Here is a 16,273-nt window from a genome sequence, read left to right as displayed (position 1 = left end):
CTTAATAGGCTTAGTCATATTTCAAACTAGTTTTCTACCTAATTACAGGTGAAATGAAAGTGATAGTTGCTCAGTCATGTCCAGCTCTTTGTGACCCCATGGACTGTAGCCCACCAGGCTCCTCTGTCCATGGAATTCTCCAGGCAAGAGTACTGGAGAGGGTAGACATTCCCTTCTCCAGGAGATCTTCCCAACCTAGGGTCATACCATTTCTTGCATTACAGGCAGATTCTTTATCATCTGAGCCACCAGGGAAGATAGGCCAACTAACAATAAGAAGACTGGACTGGGTAATTACTATGATTTCTTATAGTTCTCCAATTTGAAGCTGTGAGTTGAGAAAACTGTGAAATATTTTTTGTTTGAAATACATTTTTGGCCAACCAAAGTAACCATCTTCTTTTTAAAGCGGGAAATGTACATGGCACTATTCCTTATGATCTCTAGAATTATATTTTTCTCCAGTATTATTTTCCCAAGTATGGATAGACATCAGTCTTAAAATTGGCCTGATACACTGATGCTGTCATATGATAGCTCCTTGGAACTTTACCAAGTGATGATCTGTGAACTGCTCTTGCTTTGTTCTTTTGCGATCATGCTTGACTTTGGCTCAGCTATATTTAAAGTTGTGGGGAGAAGAGATTTCTTGAAAAATACGGCACCAAAGTCTGTTCTAAAATTTAATATTTGGAAACCTCCAGTAAAAGTAAATCCATATGGCAGGTCTGCTCCCAGCTTGATTCTTGCACGATTGGGTCCAATATCCTTTGTGAATTTGAGTGCACGCACAATCTTGCATGTGCCCTTTGTGGTGGAAGACAATTATACTGGTTTTGTTTTTGTTTTTCTTTCCAGTGAGAGAACCTGGAATATCAGTTCTGAGTTTCTGGGTTGGGGCAGGTTTTATTTTCTTAGCAGTAACCACACCACGAAAGGGAGAAACAAAGCAGTCGCTAACAAAAAGAAGTCTTGAAAAATAATATCAGTAACAAATACTAACTTTGAAGAGTTCAATGCGTTCGCCAACCAACTCAAAGCCTACATTAAATAGTACACGCTTAGATCCTTCTCACAAAGCCTGATGGACCAGTTGCTGTTTCCACTGTTAGAGGTCACCCATAACCACACAGCTCAAGGGAAGGGTGTCCCCCAGCTGGGTGTGACCAGCAGGGGACCAAACCACCCTGGATTCCTTGGTTTCTATAACTCTCAAATACTCCAAGGGTTGGCCTTTGTGAACAAGACCCAGTCAGAAGACTCTTCAACTGTATTCCCTCATTTCCTCTCTCCATGATGTTGATGAAAGTTGCTCAGTTGTGTCCAGCTCTTTGTGACCCCATGGACTGTAGCCCACCAGGCTCCTCGGTCCATGGGATTTCCCAGGCAAGAATACTGGGGTGGGTTGCTATTCCTTCTTCAGGATCCAGGAGAGTTTTAATGCAAATAAAATGTTTTGTTGTTGCCGGTTTCTGGCTTTTGAGAGTATGGAACAATTCACATATGTAATTATAAATCACCCCCAGAAGATTCAATAAATGTTGGCACGAAGGGTCGACAATTAAAATCAAAGAGTGTTAGTCCTTTTCACCCAGCAAATGAGCAGCTGGGCTCAAAGAAGAGACACACTTGCCCAAGGTTCCATTGGTAATCGGGGGCAAGGACAGCTGGTATCTTGGGAGACTCTGGCTTTCCTGTCAAGCGCTCTTTTCCTGTTTTCCTTATTCTCCCGGAATATCCTGAGGTAGTTTGGGACGACTGCTGTGGAAGTCTGCAGATCTGAGTTGTGTCTCGGGAATTCTAGTTAAGATGTTTAGTTAAAAGGATTTATGGGACCATGTCAGTGGATTGTCTGAAGGAGGGTCGGCTTTGGGAATGGTTTGATTTGGCAGCTCTATGGTGCCTTCTGAAACAGGGCTTCTTTTACGTCTTTCCATTTAGCGGTCAGTGGTGTCCCCTGTGTGGTCATAACCCAGCTGTCAACAACTCCCTGGTCGGCCTGCTTCTCCATCAGGACCACAGAAATGAGTGAGGGGGTCATCCTGGTAGCCATCAGAATACTGACCCTCACCTCTCCTTGGGTACTTCCCTGGTGGCTCAGATGGTAAAGAATCTGCCTGCAATGCAGGAGACCCTGGTTCAATTCCTGGGTCGGCAAGATCCCCTGGAGAAGGAAATGGCAACCCACTCCAGTATTCTTGCCTGGGAAATCCCATGGACAGGGGAGCCTGGCGGGCTACAGTCCATGGGGTCGCAAGAGTCAGACAAGACGGAGCGACTAAACCACAATCACCCCTCCTCGGCCACAGCAGCTGTTGAGTTCACTCCTAACCCTATGTTGTTGTTGTCCGGCCTCTAAATTGTGTCCTTCTCTCTGGAACCCCATGGAAGGCAACACGCCAGGCTCCCCTCTTCTTCACTGTCTCCCGGACTTTGCTCAAACTCACGTCCATTAAGTCTGTAACGCCATCCAAACATCTCATCCTCTGCTGCCTTCTTCTCCTTTTGCTTTCAATCTTTCCCAGCATCAGGGTCTTTTCCAATGAATCAGCTCTTTAAATCAGGTGGCAGCTTCAGCATCAGTTTTTCCAATGAATATTCAGGGTTGATTTCCTTTAGGATTGACTGGCTTAATCTCCTTGGAGTCCAAGGGACTCTCAAAAGTCTTCTCCAGCACCACAATTTGAAAACATCAATTCTTCAGTGTTCAGCCTTCTTTACTGTCCATCTCTCACATCTGTACATGACCACTGGAAAAACCATAGTTTTGACTATCAGTCACTAAGTTCAGTTGCTCAGTTGTGTCCAACTCTTTGCGACCCCATGGAATGCAGCACGCCAGGCTTCCCTGTCCATCACCAACTCCCAGAGCTTGCTGAAACTCATGTCCATCAAGTTGGTGATGCCATCCAACCATCTCACCCTCTGTCATCCCCTTCTCCTCCTGCCTTCAATCTTTCCCAGCATCAGGGACTTTGCCAATGAGTCAGCTCTTTGCATCAGGTGGCCAAAGTATTGGAGCTTCAGCTTTAGCATCAGTCCTTCCAATGAACGTTCAGGACTGATTTCCTTTAGGATGGACTGGTTGGATCTCCTTGCTGTCCAAGGGACTCTCAAGAGTCTTCTCCAACACCACAATTCAAAAGCATCCATTGTTTGGTGCTCAGCTTTCTTTATGATCCAACTTTCACATCCATACATGACTACTGGAAAAACCAGAGCCTTGACTAGACAGACAGCTGTCGGCGAGTAATGCCTCTGCTTTTTAATACGCTGTCTAGGTTGGTCACAGCTTTTCTTTCAAAAGCTTGTCATAGCTTTTCTTATAGAACTATACAGACCTGTCTAAACCTGTGGCTGTTGGTTAACTTAAACTTGAGTCATATGTATTGTTTTGAAATGACATCCCCTTAAAGCATGCATGTGGCACTGAGGCAAAGTGGGTGTTTAAAGCAAATGGAGATAGTTGCCAAGAAAAGGAAAGTGCATGTAAGGAGGCACTCTGAGGTCCACTGTAGCTGCAAATATCGGAAATCAACCGGAGTTAGCTGGAATAAAAGAGGAGAGTTAATTACACGAATATGGGGGGATCTCACGGAACCCGGGGACAGGGAAGCAAAAGGGTGTAGGGGCGGGGGGAGAGAGAGTCAGGACCAGAGTCATCAGACCCCAAGACGGGTCTTTCCTCTCTCTCCTTCCCTCCCTCTCTCTCCCCTCCTGCTCTTTCTCTCTCCCTCTCTCTTTCTCTCTTTGGCTCATCTCCTCACAGGACTTTGTTGTTTATAGACCGTCAGGTCCTGCGCAGCAGCGCAGATGGCAGAAGATGGCTCTCAACTCATGTAGGTTCATATCCCTCCAACTTGGCACCTAAGCAGAAACTGACATGCAGCCTCTGATTTCCAATTCCTCATTCCTGGGAGATTCTACACGGCAAGCTCGGTTCAGGCAAGTGCTCTGAGGTACGCAGGGTGTACCAGTCCAGATAAGACCCCTGGACCCCGCTGTGTGGGGTGAGGGGTGATGGCGCCCTTGGCAGGCTGATGGTCCTTAGAGAGGCCAGGCTAAGAGGCCCCCCCGAAGGCCCCCCTGGAGAGGGCGGTATGCTCCGCATGGTGTTTGCCCCCTCGGGGGCCCGTGGGAAATGCCCGTGCAACTTCTGCCAGTTAACCGGCTTCCACGCCCCCAGGATGGGCAGCTCTGGTGTGTGGAGGGAGAGATGTCCAGAGGGGAAGGGGCCGATGGCATCGGTAAGAAAGGAGAATCCTTTCTTCTAAACAACTTCAGAAATTTGAGACAAGTCTACTTTCCAGCCTCGAAACCAAAAGGAGATGTTTGCTGACTCACAGGCAAATGTTTCTAGTGTTTGAAGCTAAAAACTGGCCATATTAATGCAAGCTGGTTCTCAGGGCTTTCGGTCAAGCCCACAGTTCCATCCCGATGGTACCCCCTGAGGTGCGGCTGCTTCCTCCCGAGATGTTCGGATCCCAAGTCCTAGTCTTAGGTGTCCTGCTCTCTGTTTACATTTGCCAGCCCCACCCTTTCCTCTGGGAGGGTGAGTCAGCGGCTTCGGTGGTGATGTCTGAGGTCTGACTGCAAAGTCAGACGTGACTCTTTTGGGGGCTGTAAACTATCAATTGCACTGAGGGGTCCTTTGGACCTTATCTTTGAGGGTAAACCTATCAGAGAGCTTTCCCTCCTCTGTTTTATTGTTTTACAACTTCCTCCTAAACCTAGAACAATAGCCTTATAAACGGGCAGGAAATCCCTCTGCCTCCATTGTAGGGAACGAGAAGTGAATAGAAGACTTGGTGGCTCCATTATCTCATTTAAAACAGACTGTGGTTGTTCCGTTTCAAATGGGTTTTACTCGGAGTGATTTCAAACTTTCCACAGCAGCGAGATCAGTGGAGGGACCTTAGGGTGGCAATGGGTTTTAGGAGTTAAGAACATGAATAAACTTCAAAGCAGATCTCCTTCAGGAAGCAACACTAAAACCCTAAGGAATCTGAAAGCAGAAGAGGGGGGAAAGTGGGGGGCGGGGACTGGAAAGAGTTAAGAGGAAAGAGGCTGAGATCAGCGATGGCCATTGTTAAGCCTGAACTGTGAATTTTTTGGTTTGGATACTTGTTACCAATCATGAGAGCTGGGCTGTAACTACGTATATAGCAGGTGAACTTGACAAAGCTCTCTCTCTCTCTCTCTTTTTTTTTCACGTTTGTGGTATCATTTTATCCCCAACGGATTCCCCGGTGGCGCTAGTGGTAAAGAACCCGACTGCCAATGCAGGAGGCGTAGGAGATGTGAGTTTGATCCCTGGGTTGGGAAAATCCCCTGGAGGAGGAAATGGGAACCCACTCCAGTATTCTTGCCTGGAGAATCCCATGGACTGAGGAGCCTGGTGGGCTAAGTCCTAGTGACAACAGGTTGAAGATTCTGAAAGTGTTAGTCACTCAGTCGTGTCGGACTCTTTGTGACCCTGTGGACTGTAGCCCGCCAGACTCCTCAGTCCATGGAATTCTCCAGGCAAGAATACTGGGGTGGGTTACCATGTCCTCCTCCAGGGGATCTTCCTGCCCCAGGGACTGAACCCTGGTCTCCTGCGTTGCAGGCGGATCCTTTACCTTCTGAGCCACCAGGGAAGCTTAACGGGGGTTCCGTTCGTTGTCTATTGTGGGTCTGCTCAACCTCCTGTGTTCTCCTCACTTTTATAGCTGCCTTGAGCTGTTCTGCCCGAACTGACTCCTCAAGGGGGCTGGAGAGAGAGAGGGGGGACTTACCTATGTCTCCCCCTCCTCATTCTCCCCCACCTAATTCTCAAAACATTTTGAAAATATCTTAAAAAGCATCTTTTTTGGGGTAAGAATTTTGCTGATTTTTTTTTTTTTTTCTTGTGGATGTGCGTCTGGGCAGATTTAGACAGAAGCAAGTAGGCAAGGAAGAGGGTGAAAGCACAGGAAGCTGATTCCTAAGGTGTGGGTTTCTCTGGGTAACGGGACCTGTGGTGGTTGTTTTTTTGGGGGGCTGTACTGGGTCTTTGTGGCACGTGGGTTTTCTCTAGTTTCATTGCAAAGGTTCTAGAGCGAGCAGGCTCAGTAGCTGGGGCTCCTAGGCTTAGTTGCCCCGCGGCATGTGGGATCTTAGTTCCCCGACCAGGTGATGAACCCGCATCCTCGGCATTGCAAGCAGATTCTTAACCGCTGGACCCGCAGGGAAGTCCTCTCCTGCAGTGGTGTGATCACGTAGGTTTCCATGCATTCACACTTGGGAATGTGGAGGGTCATCACAGCAGGACTGCCCGCTTGTTTCAGGAAGTCTGAAGGCTCTTTTGCACAAAAGAAGCCCAGACATGAAAAATGCTTTCTGGAAGGACAGCTGCTCTAGTCGGCTCCGCCATCCTGAGAAGCAGGCACCACTCGGGGCTCCTGGGATTTGCCCCTTGCCCTGGCGCCTTCCGCCAGATGCTCCGTCTGTAGATGCCCAAGGCCTGAGGCTGCTTGCGTGACTGGCCTGTGGAGGGCCTTGGACCTGTCTTGCCAGAGCACCTCCCCAGCGTTTTGGAAACAGGTGAGTTGAGATTGGCTGGGATGACTCACGGCGAAGGTTACCAGGGTTTGGGTCAACTTTCTATGACCATGAAGAGAAGAATGGTCGTCTGTCGCTGCTAGGCAATTGGCGTGTGCCAAGTTTATTCTTAAATTTGTGTTGCTAGGGATATTCCTAGCAATAATTAATAATTACGGCAATGATTCATCTCTGCGTCTCCTAGAGTTTTGTTTTTTGACTCAACCGTGAGTTTATATGACAAACACAAAACTGAAATGTGCTTACATCACCCACTACTTACTCAGTGCTCTACCTCAGTGGCTTCCTGCTCGTCTTGGGAGGAAGATTAGAATATTTGTCGGTGACTTCGAGTCCTACCCAGCTCTCCAGCCCCTCCTCCAACCCCTGTTCCCTCTGGGCCTCCACCAGCCCTGTTTCTAGTTCTTCAGATGCTCCAGGGAATAGTGGTCCACCACCTGGCCTGCTCTTTGCTCCCTCGCTGATATCTTTCTTTTTCTTTCTTCCTTCTCTTTTTTGTCCAGGTTGGGTCTTTGTGGTGGTATGTGGGCTCTTCGCTGCAGGTGTCTCTAGCTCTGGCATGTGGTCTTGGCTGCTCCACAGTAGGTGGGATCTTAGTTCCCCGACCAGGAATCGAACCCGCATCACCTGCGTTGAAAAGTGGATTCTTAACCACTGGACCACCAGGGAAGTCCCATGATGGATGTCTTTCTTGACCACCCTGATTAGGTTGAAGTCTCTGGACAATATGCGCTCAAGTGCAAGGCTCTCCTGAAGAGTCCTGGTCATAATTGTTTTGTCAAACTTATTCTGTGATTCTTTGACTCACATCCCAACTCGATTTCCCCTCACAAGGACTGACATCACTCACCTCTATATCTGGACACCTAGAGCATAATAGGTGTTTAATAATTTGTTGTTGTTTAGTCACTCATGATTGACTTTTTTTTTTGCAACCCCATGAACCGTAGCCTGCCAGGCTCCTCTGTCCATGACATTTCCCAGGAAAAAATACTGGAGTGGGTTGCTATTTCCTTCTCCAGGGGATCTTCCTGACTCAGGGATCGAACCTGCGTCTCCTGCATTGCTGTCTGTTAAATAAATGATGAGGTGAGTGAAAGGAAGGTCAGAGCAAAATAAACCGTAGTGGGGAAATTACAGATAAAATCAGCCCTTGAATATAAAAGTCATTTCTTAGAGCAAAATAGAGTTATCACTCTCACAGACTTAAATTACTCATGTAACACACAGTCGGTTTTCTCTCTCTCTCTTTTTTTTTTGAGAATCCCATCATTGAGTCCCACATACAAAATGATAGATGGCCATTATGTATTTTTTCCTTCTCTGTATTTTTCTTAATGGAAGTGCATGGAACTTTCCAAATATCACTGTATGATTGGAAAAAGTGAAGCGGTGCCATTTTGGGGGAAGGAGGGGAAGAAAGGGGAAAGATTCTGAAAAGGGTTTGTGTTTTCTAATCAAAGTCAGATGTAGAACTGATTTCGTGTCGTTTAAGGAACTCGCTTCATTTTCTCCATCAGTGGTCTTGTCCAGCATCGGAGGTTCAGTGGAAGTCCCTTGAAGACGAGAGTGTCCATCTAATTCCCTGTGTTTTGTACCTTGGCCGTCTGCTTTCAGCAGAGCAGAAACGGCACTCTGGGCAGACCTGAGACAACTTTGAATAGAACCTGCTTGAGAAAGATTTCCCTTACAAGCTAAATGTTACGTTTCCACTCAACAGAAAGGTACTGCTGTGTGGCCGTAAAAAGCTGGCCCGAACCCTGTAACCTTTGCAGCTCACAGTGTTATTTTTGGTTCATGCCAACACGGATCACAGCTGTGACTCAACAGAGCCGCTGAAGCAAGAATTCAAAGAGTTTAAAGAACAGCGGACTCAGAAACTACTTTTTTTTCCCTTATGGTGTCATTATGCCACATTTCTTGTAGTTTACCTTTTACAAATTTACCAACTGCATACAGATGAGCTCAGCTGTTGTTTGGCATCCCGAGGCCCGAGCTGCGTCAGCACGCTTCCTCAAATCCCACTGCAGGCGACGGATGGTGGAGCTTTCCTTTCTGGGGTGTTTGTTTTACGTAAGTAATGACTTACTTTGCAGAGGTTAAAAAAAAAATCCTTGTTGATATATTTCTCCCTCAAATAAACCCAAAATAGGGTTGGGGTTTGATGTAAACCTTGGTAATTTCCCATTCGGAGGTGGCGGAGAGCCCGTATCGATTGCTTCTGTGCTGGGTCCTGCTTTCTCCTCCATCTCTGTTAGACACACGAGGCCATGAACTCGGAGCAAAACAGACATGGGCTCCAGTAGACAAGATACGAGTCTATTTGTCAGCATCCTTCAGACGTTTGGCTTCATTTAATTTTTTTTTTAATTTTAAAACTACTTTTATTTATTGATTTGGCTGTGCTGTGTCTTAGTTGCTGCACTTGGGGTCTTTAGTTACAGCATATGGGATCTAGCTCCCTGACCAGGGATCGAACTTGGGCCCCCTGCATTGGGAATGCAGAATTTTAGCCACTGGACGGCCAGAGAAGTCCCTGGGCTTCATTTTATTGACCACCACTTAAACCTGAAGAACAATCCAGTTTTCCTCTTTGAGGATACATAGGAAAGGGGATGCAGAAGAAATGATGGAGTTACTTATCTGCTAAGTTACTGCATTTTTAAAGAGCTTTTTAAATTATTAATTTAATTTTTGGCTGTGGTGGGTCTTTGTGGATGCACACAGGCTTTCTCTAGGTGTAGTGAGTGGGGGTGGGGCGCTTCTCTTCGCTGGAGTCCCGGGCTTCTCCTTACAGTGGCTTCTCTTGTTTTGGAGCACAGGCCCTAGGTGCGTGGGTCAGTAATGGCAGCAAGCAGGCTCAGTGGTTGCAGCTTGTGGTCTCTAGACCACAAGGCTCAGGAGTTGCAGCACTCAGGCTCAGATGCTCTGTGGCAAGTGGGATCTTCCTGGACCAGGGACTGAACTGATCTCCCGTCCTGTGCAGGCAGATTCTTAACCACTAGATCACCAGTGAAGCCCAAGTTACTGCATTTTTAAGCTTTGGGGTAGCTTAAAGAACGTAGACTTAAGAATTCTAAGGACTAACATGTTAAAGTGCTATTTTTTGTTGTTATTTGTGAGACAGATCATTAATCAAACATTTTACAGAACCAAGGAAACAGGCAATACATTCGATCTATTTTCTCTCTGGGAAATAGACCCAGCTTTTGCGTTGTACTGCTGTCATTGCTCGGACATGACTAAGTGACTTCACTTTCACTTTTCCCTTTCATGCACTGGAGAAGGAAATGGCAACCCACTCCAGTATTCTTGCCTGGAGAATCCCAGGGACGGCGGAGCCTGGTGGACTGCCGTCTATGGGGTCGCACAGAGTCGGACACGACTGAAGCGACTTAGCAGCAGCAGCAGCAGCTGTCATTGCTCAGGCCTGCCACTTACAAAATGCTCCAGAGAAAAAGCTATGATCTGCTATGCACACTGTCACTGCAATCAGACTGAGCTCTGCATTTGGGTGCCTGAATGTCAGCGTGAAAGGTGGAAATAAAATTTTGGAGCTCTTCTTTGAATAACAAGAATGTTAGCCCAAAAGAAACTGTATTTCTATGATATTCCTTGGATGTTGGTGGGAGGTACCTCTCTAAGGCAAGTGTACAAATCATCTTTATATCCTGTCTTCAGGCATCTACTCTACAGAAAACGGGCACTACTTCCTAAGCATCTCATTTGAGATTGGTCTTCTAAAGTTGAGATATGATTGACATGACATTCATTAGTTTTAGGTAATGGGCTTCCCAGGTGGCTTAGTGGTAAAGAATCTGTCTACCAATGCAGGAGATGCAGGAGACGTAGGCTCTATCCCTGGGTCGGGAAGATCCCCTGGAGGAGGGCGTGGTAACCCACCCCAGTATTCTTACCTGGAGAATCCCATGGACAGAGGAGCCTGGCGGGCTATAGTCCACAGGGTCACAAAAGAGTCGGACATGCCTGTAGTGACTGAGCACAACACACTGTTTTGGGTAATACAACATAATAAGTTGGCATATGTATATACTGCAGAATGATTACCATAAGATTAGTTAACATTTATCACAATACAGAGTTACAAAGCTTTTTTCTTGTGATGAGAATTTTTAAGATCTACTCTCTCAACAACTTTCAGATACATGATGCAGTATTGTTATATGCAGTCACCATGCTGTGCATTACATCCCAGGACTGATTTGTCTGATAACTGGAAGCTTGTCCCTTTTGCACCCCTTCACCCAAAATTTCCCCCACCCCAACTCCCCGCCACCCCTGTCTGGCAACCATCAATCTGTTCCCTGTATTCCATATCTATGAGTTCAGTTTTGACTTTGTCTTGTTTTTTAAATTCTATACATAAGTGATACCATATAATATTTATCTTTGATTTCTTTCACTTAGCATAATGCTTTCAAGATCCATCCATGTTGTCACAAATGGAAGGCTTCCTTCTTTTTCATGGATGAACAATATTCCACTGTGGAAATTAGTTCTCATTTTTAATAAAGATTAATAGAATTTTCACACTTGGAGAGTCTCCAGAAATCATGTAGGTTTGCTATTTTTCATAGATGCAGAAAGCAGCACAGAGAGGTTAAGGAACTTGTCTAAAGTTACACAGCTAAGCGGTGGTAAAACTGGGATTCACAGGTAAGTTCAGTATGTCCTTGAATCACACCACCTGCTTCAGAACAAATTGGTCCAGAGAACTGACTGTTCCCAAGAATTTAGATTCACAAATTTGAAAAATAAAAAATTATTTCAGTCACAAAGTGTTCTAAGAGAAAACATTGAGCATATTGAGTAAACATTGAAAATATTAATACAAATGGACATTGTTCCTATTGAAAGAAAAAGTATTTCCTGAACCCTTATGTGTATCTTGATTTTAAGGTTATTTTGGAAGTTGCTGAAATTCAGTTTGGCAAAGCAATTCACTGTGAAAGACATGTTAGGAAACTAAAATTTTCTCTACTGACTTTCTATCAACAAATGAGCACTGAAATGTTATCTATAGAAACGAAGATTCATTTGTTCCTGGCACACATGAGGAGCTCAACAAATATTTACTGAATGGTTGAATAAGAACTGCAGTGCTGTGGAGGTTAGCCTATGATTATGGACCCATTAATAAGGCGTTTAAACCTCAGTGTTGAGCAAAACAAGCCAGACACAAATCAGCGTCTTGCGTGATTCCATTTGTATGAAGTCCAAAACCAGGCAAAGCTACTAAGACTGTTGGAAGTCAGGATTGTGGTTATCTTTGGGAGGAGTGGTTGCTAGAAGGGGGTTTAAAGGCTGATCATGTTGTTTCGAGCTGGGTGCTGGTTATACATGTGGGCTCAGCCTGTGAAAACTCACCAATAGCACACTAAGACATATGCATGTTCTGAAAGTATATTGTTGCTATTGTTCAGTCACTGAGTTGTGTCTGACTCTTTTGCAATCCCATGGACTGCAGCCTGCCAGTCTCCTCTGTCCATGGGATTTCCCAGGCAAGAATACTGGAGTGGGTTGCCATTTCCTTCTCCAGGGGATCTTCCTAACCCAGGGATTGAACACACGTCTCCTGCATTGGCAGACAGATTCTTTACCACTGAGCCCCAGGGAAGCCTGAATGTATATTACACTTCAATGAAAAATAAAGAAATATATGTAACATTTCATCTTAGGAACAGAGCAACTTAGTAAATGCTTAGCCCATGAAAGAAATTTCCATAGGGTAACTTTAAAACAACAGCAGAAAGTGGGGTGAGGGCTTACCTTCCATAATCCTGTAAAATGTGCACCACCTACACTGTCGAAGAATAAATAGAACTTTGACTCTGGTTTCAAAATTTATACAGCTGCCTCTATAGATTTTTGACAGTTTTATCATGTAGTTGACAGTTGCAAAGCATGTTTCAGACCTCCAGATGATACATGCAGATGTCAGTAGGGCTTGTGTATCTATAGTCTTGTAAGATTGAAAAATGAATTCACAAAAATAAACTGTGATGCTGGTCCGTTGACTTTCTTTGTCAGCTTTATGAAAGCACTTTCAACATAACTGACTATATATATAGTGGTGAAGAATAATGTTTCTAAATTAGTAAATTAGTTTTTGTTTTGAGAAGTCAGATCTAAGTAAATACCCATTTTAGGAAAGAATATGTTAGTATTAGGGCTTCCCAGGTGGCTCAGTGGTAAAGAAACCACCTGCTAATGCAGGAGATGTGGGTTTGATCCCTGGGTCAGAAGATCCCCAGAGGAGGAGATGGTAACCTACTCCAGTATTCTTGCTTGGAGAATCCCATAGACGGAGGAGCCGGGTGGGCTATAGCCCATGAGGTCCCAAAGGGTGGTACATGATTTAGTGACTGAGCATGTATTATGGATTTTTATAGCTGCAAATTTACACTCTCCATTAGTAGATGTTGTTGTTGGTAGTCGTTAAGACCATGCACAGTGGGGGTGGAAGCCAACTGGGATGTGTTGAAATGTAGCAGATGAAGACCACACTTTATAGCCACCTGGGGAAGGAGGAAGATGGGGAGGAGGCTGCAGGGGGTGTGTGCTGGGCAGGGACTGAAGGAGAGCTCTTGGAAGTGGAACATGCGGAAGCACTTGGGCACAAGGAAAGTTACTCGTCATTGATAGGGAGAGCATGGTGAGGATGCTGTGGGTGTGAGACAGACACATGCTGCTGATGAATCAAGAGAGCCAAGCCCCAGGGAGGTCACAAGGAGGTGTGACCAGTGTGTACATGGGGCATTTTGCCCTGATTCAGGGGTAGGAGGAGAGACACCTCCTTTGTTGTGACAAAAGTAGAAGATAAGGTTGTAGATTTGGTAAGAAGATGAAGACTTTTCTCTGCAAAAAAGATCCCCACCCCCTATCCTTTATGAGGCAGGAAGCTGGAGATTGAGGAGGTATAAACTCGACATTTACTTTGGCCACCTGATGCGAAGAATTGACTCATTGGAAAAGACCCTGATGCTGGGAAATATTGAAGGCGGGAGGAGAAGGGGACGACAGAGGATGAGATGGTTGGATGGCATCACCGACTCAATGGACATGGGTTTGAGTAAACTCTGGGAGTTGGTGATGGACAGGGAAGCCTGGTGTGCTGCAGTCCATGGGGTCGTAAAGAGTTGGACACGACTGAGTGACTGAACTGAACTGAAACTCGGCATTGTGTGGAGACGAGAGAACACTCCATTGTCAGTGTCCTTGGGAAACAGATGAGTATGACCTTGAGGCTAATCTCCATCCTGGCTGTTTCCCCAGCAGCGTCTGGGACTCCTTGAGTTTTGGGAGAATATTGGAAGAGTTACTGGTTGATTCAGATGATCAATTGTTTACAGTTATGTGTGCTTTCAAAGACGTGTCTTGTTTTTATCAAAATGCCAGATGTGAATTTGATGCTGCCGGAGAAATGGATGGAATTAACAGTGCGCCGACATGGTATTTCTGGTTTCTGTATTTCTTTTCTTGGGATGAAAAGCAGAGACTTAGGCAAAGAATTAGTTGTTGAAAATTAAATTTCTGGATACTAAATTCTACCGGAGTATTACATATGCCACGAGGCTGGTAAATGAAGTTTTGGTAAGCCCCATGATTGTGCTTCCCAGGTGGCGCTAGTGGTAAAGAACCCGCCTGCCAATGCAGGAGACATAAGAGATGCGGGTTTGATCCCTGGGTTGGGGAGATCCCCTGGAGAAGGGCATGGCAACCCACTCCAGTATTCTTGCCTGGAGAATCCCATGGACAGAGGAGCCTGGTGGGCTATAGTCTGCAGGGTGGAACAGAGTCAGACATGACTGAAGTGACTTGGCATGCAGGCACAAGCCCCATGAATAGCTTAGAAGTATTCTTCTCTAGAATTCATGGTCATCTCAGCAGGAAGAACCGCAGTAAGCCCTCAAGGACACTCTCCTCTCCCTTCTCTGAACTGAACTAGACCCATCAGCACACCCTCTTGGACACACACACATCCTTTCTTGATCCTGTACTCACCTCCAGCTTTATTGGATCATTTTTCCTTCCCAGGAGACCTTCTCCTTCTTCTATCTTCTCCACTTCTTGTTTCCATGGACTTGCCTTATACACCAGTTTCCATCCTTCTGCAATTCCCTCCCTAGGCTCTCAAAGGATGTTCTGATGGTTACGTCCAGTGGAAGCACTTCAAACGCCATCTTATGACACCTCTGATAGCGTTTTCACCATGGAATCTCCTCCATATCAAATAATATGGCACCATTCTCCTGGTTTCCCACCCACCTTAGTGATAATTCCTAGTATGTTTCCTGGTTCCCTCTTCCTCATCCTACTCCTAGAATGTCAGTGGCCTCTAGAACTCCATCCTGAGCCCTCTAGTCACTCTATACTTTATGCACTCACATTCATGACTCCAGCTTCCAAATCAATGTCTCTAGCCAGGTGTTCAGTTCAGTTCAGTTCAGTCACTCAGTCGTGTCCGACTCTTTGCCAGGTGTTACTAGGGCATATTCCTGTAAGTCCAACTGAAACTGTTTGGGTGTCATCTGGGGGGCTCCAAAGAGCTCCAGTAAGACAGTTCTTTATGTCTCAGCTCAGAAAAGGATTCAGTGAGAGGCAAAGTGATAGATAAGAAGTGATTTACTAGAATGGGACACTTGTGAGGTTTACAGGCAGGCAGGTGAGAAATGTTATGCCCTTAGAACAACTGGGCAGTAGTTTTATAATCAAAGGAAAAGTGGGGAGGGGGAGAAGACTTTCTTTATCTTTCTTGAGTGGACCTCATGCTTCCATCATCCACTCCTCCTCCAGGTTGAGCAGGGAAGTTTTCTTGTCCCCACATGGTCAAGCTAGGTCCACAAATTACTGTTTTTCTCTGTGGGCAGAGAGCATGTCCTAGGGGTCACTAACTTACTGAGCTCACTGGGCAGCATGTGGAGCTCATGCCACTAATATTTTATTGTTTGGGGGCACATCTCAGGCTTCTGTGGCCTGGCTCTTTTGCTAAGCAAGCCTGCTTGGTTCTGTGGTTAAGCAAACCTGCTCTCTTGAGTAATCATTAACTTACAGGGGTCTCCCATATTTTTCCTACTTACACTCCCCGGATATACTCGCCTCCTTTATCCCTTTACTCTTTCCCTTTCATTCCCCCCTCCAGGTGCTTACTCTTTTTGCTTAAAAGAGGGTAAGGGGTGACTTGACCAATTGTCAGCTGTTTCCTGCTGAGATGGGGCACAGGCCTGCCTGGGGAAAGAGTAAATGCCTGGCTGACTGTCCCTTCTCTGTTGGGAGAACTGCAACCAGTGTCCCTCTGGTGAGCATCATCCTCTTAGCCCTCTTAGATGTTACGCATTAGAGGATGAGTCTACAGGAAGATAGAAATTAAAAGAAATCCCTCAACAAGCATTAGAAAAGTCATTAAAAGAGATTATAACCATGAGTTTGAAGATCCAAACCACTTTTCCCCAGACAGGTTTTAAATCTGGAGGAGGGTCATTTAAGGCTTCAATCTGTTTCTTTTTGGTTAGGTTCAGAATCTCGGTGTTTTATGTTTGAGGGTCTATTGAGTCTTTTATCTCACTCATAGATTTAATCTGTTCTTTTTTTTGTTTATATCCTTTGGTGATATGGGTGGCTTCCTTGTCCCTTGAGACACTCAGTGGCCCCTAATTTAGCCAGTAAGTCC

General features: G+C 45.6%; 1 long non-coding RNA gene across 1 annotated transcript in view; it reads left to right on the top strand.

Moving 5' to 3' along the window:
• The window catches only part of LOC145518785 (uncharacterized), a 113,325-nt gene that overhangs the window by 78,930 nt on the left and 18,122 nt on the right, over nt 1-16,273 (top strand). The window contains exon 4 of the long non-coding RNA XR_014063290.1: nt 3,787-3,945. This is a non-coding gene — a long non-coding RNA (uncharacterized LOC145518785). The remainder of the gene's footprint in view (nt 1-3,786; nt 3,946-16,273) is intronic.

Source organism: Giraffa tippelskirchi, chromosome 8, assembly GCF_054371585.1.
Source record: "Giraffa tippelskirchi isolate mGirTip1 chromosome 8, T2T-mGirTip1v1.2.pri, whole genome shotgun sequence".
In the NCBI taxonomy this organism is placed as follows: Eukaryota; Metazoa; Chordata; class Mammalia; order Artiodactyla; family Giraffidae; genus Giraffa; species Giraffa tippelskirchi.
The sequence above is the reverse complement of the archived record's forward strand: the minus strand, read 5'-3'. Positions and strand labels throughout refer to the sequence as shown.